Source organism: Pinus tabuliformis, chromosome 4_2 (genome assembly GCF_031772625.1).
Source record: "Pinus tabuliformis cultivar Carrire ecotype Pingquan chromosome 4_2, CPIR1, whole genome shotgun sequence".
Classification (NCBI taxonomy): domain Eukaryota; kingdom Viridiplantae; phylum Streptophyta; class Pinopsida; order Pinales; family Pinaceae; genus Pinus; species Pinus tabuliformis.
The window spans coordinates 465,689,887-465,692,835 of record NC_142304.1 but is presented as its reverse complement, the minus strand read 5'-3'; positions in this window follow the sequence as shown (position 1 = coordinate 465,692,835).

The following is a 2,949-nucleotide window of genomic DNA, read 5'->3' as shown; positions in this document are numbered from 1 at the left end:
CTGATTGAATCTCCCGCTCCAGGTATTATATCAAGACGTTCCGTATATGAACCCCTTCAAACGGGGCTTATTGCTATTGATTCTATGATTCCTATAGGGCGTGGTCAGCGAGAATTAATTATTGGGGACAGACAGACCGGCAAGACAGCAGTAGCTACAGATACTATTCTTAATCAAAAGAGTCAAAATGTAATCTGTGTCTATGTAGCAATTGGTCAAAGAGCTTCTTCTGTGGCTCAGGTAGTTAATACATTCCGAGAACGTGGCGCAATGGCATATACCATTGTGGTAGCGGAAACTGCGGATTCTCCCGCTACATTACAATATCTCGCCCCTTATACAGGAGCAACTTTGGCTGAATACTTCATGTATAAAAAACAACACACATCAATCATTTATGATGATCTCTCCAAACAGGCACAAGCTTATCGACAAATGTCTCTTCTATTAAGAAGACCACCTGGCCGAGAAGCTTATCCGGGAGATGTTTTCTATTTGCATTCCCGTCTCTTGGAAAGAGCAGCTAAATTAAGTTCCCAGTTAGGTGAGGGGAGTGTTACTGCTCTACCAATAGTTGAGACTCAAGCTGGAGATGTTTCAGCTTATATTCCCACTAATGCAATTTCCATTACCGATGGACAAATATTTTCATCGGCCGATCTATTCAATGCCGGGATCCGACCTGCTATTAATGTGGGTATTTCCGTCTCTAGAGTAGGATCTGCGGCTCAGATAAAAGCTATGAAAAAGGTAGCTGGAAAGTTGAAATTAGAGTTAGCTCAATTTCATAGAAGTTGGCTTAAGCCCATAGTGGACTTGTGCCAGCTGACTAAGTGACAGTTGTGGAAAGAGCTAGTACTTGTGCATACAACACCGTCGCTTCCAAGTTTGTTACGAATTACCGGGTTGATAAAATTAAAGAAGGGAGTTCCAGGAGTTGCAGCATTATTACTGAAATACTGGGGCCCACCACCATGAAGCTGTTACACTCAGAAGCTTCGATAATTTGTTAAAAAACTCACCAAAAGTAGCTTGTCACGAGTGAAACACAAGGATAGGGCGACAACGTCGCTAGGCTTAGTGGCCATCGTCGCAGGTGGAATAACTGATGACCCGCGATGACCCAAAAACATAGGTTAAAAAGAATCTGCTACAGGAGTAATGAACTGAGTTATTCTTCCTTATATGACAAGGAAGACACTGACACATATTTTGCAACATGACACAAAGCATATGTCAATAACACGGACCTACAGTGTCCAGGATCAAGGAAAGCGGGGTTGGTGACAAAATACTATGTAACACCCCCTGGTTAACTACGTGGGCTAGTCATGGAAAGAATATAACACAACCCAACATTCTCCCACTTGTTGTTTTCTTTCCACATGAGAGCTTAGTAATTTATCCAGCCCTGCAATGTCCATTGTTTCTCTACACCAAGAGAACTTCTCAGAGCTCACATATTTTATCAATGCATCTGCAGTATTCTTCAAAGTGTCCACCTTTACCAACAAAACCTTTTTTTCTTCTATCATATCCCTCACAAAGTGATGCTGAACATCAATGTGCTTTGTCTTTGAATAATAAGCAAGGTTCTTTGCTAAGAAAATTGCACTTTGGTTGTCACAGTCTATCCTCATAGCTCCCTATACTAACCCCATACTTGAACACTATATCTACAACTAAACTGCTTCCTTGCTTGCATGAATGGTTACCATGTATTCTGCCTCTGTAGTTGATAGTGCCACTACAGATTGTTTCTTACTCATCCAACTGATTGCACCTCCAAATAGGTTAAACACATACCCACTTGTAGATCTTCTCTGATCCAAATCTCCAGCCCAGTCTGCATCAACAAAGCCACGAATATCCAACACTCTGTCCAATCCCGGTCTTCCTTGGTAGCACAAACCATAATCACAAGTGCCATGCAAATACCTGAAAACTCGCTTCATCGTTGTCCAGTGCTCCTTTATTGGTTTTGACATAAACCTGCTCAATACTCCCACTGCATGTGCAATGTCTGGTCTAGTACAGACCGTTGCATACATCAGGTCACCGACTGCACTTGCATATAGAACATGTGACATGTCCTCTTCCTCTTCTTGTGTCTTGGGACATTGTGCAGCAGATAAGCTTACACTTACAGCGAAAGGAACCTTCACCGGTTTACAATCCTGCATATTAAACCTCTACAATATTGTCTCGACATACTTCCTCTAGTTTAACCAGAGCTTCCTCTTTGCCTGATATCTTTTAATTTCCATGCCCAAAATATAGTTTGCAGCACCAAGATCTTTCATGACGAATATGGGGGACAATTGGGTCTTCAAATCCTGGATAATTTCTTTGTTATTTCCAACCAGCAACATATCATCCACATACAAGACCAGATAAATAACACGATCAACAATTAATTTAAAATACACGCAGTGATCTGCTTTGCTTCTGGTGAAGCCAAGTCCCCGTATAAATGTATCAAATTTCTGACACCACATCCTTGGTGATTATTTTAACCCATACAAAGACTTATTTAACTTACATACCAGTTTTTTCTTACCCATCACTTGCAAAGCCTTCAGGTTGCTTCATGTAGATCTCCTCTTCCAGATCCCTATGAAGAAATGTTGTCTTGACATCCATATGTTCTACCTCAAAATCAAAAGCCACAGCAACATATAAAAGTAATCTAATAGAAGCTACCTTGGCAACAAGAGAAAAAATATCACCAAAATCAATTACCGGGACCCGAGAATAACCTTTTTCTACCAACCTAGCTTTGTATTTCTCCACCTTTCCTTCTGAATTTGTCTTCTTCTTGAACACCCATTTGCTTCCAATGGGTTTCCTTCCAGCCGGCAACTCCACTAGATCCCATGCCTCATTTTTGTGCAAAGATTCCATTTCATCAACCATGGCCTCTTTCCAGAGTTTTCCATCCTCTAAATC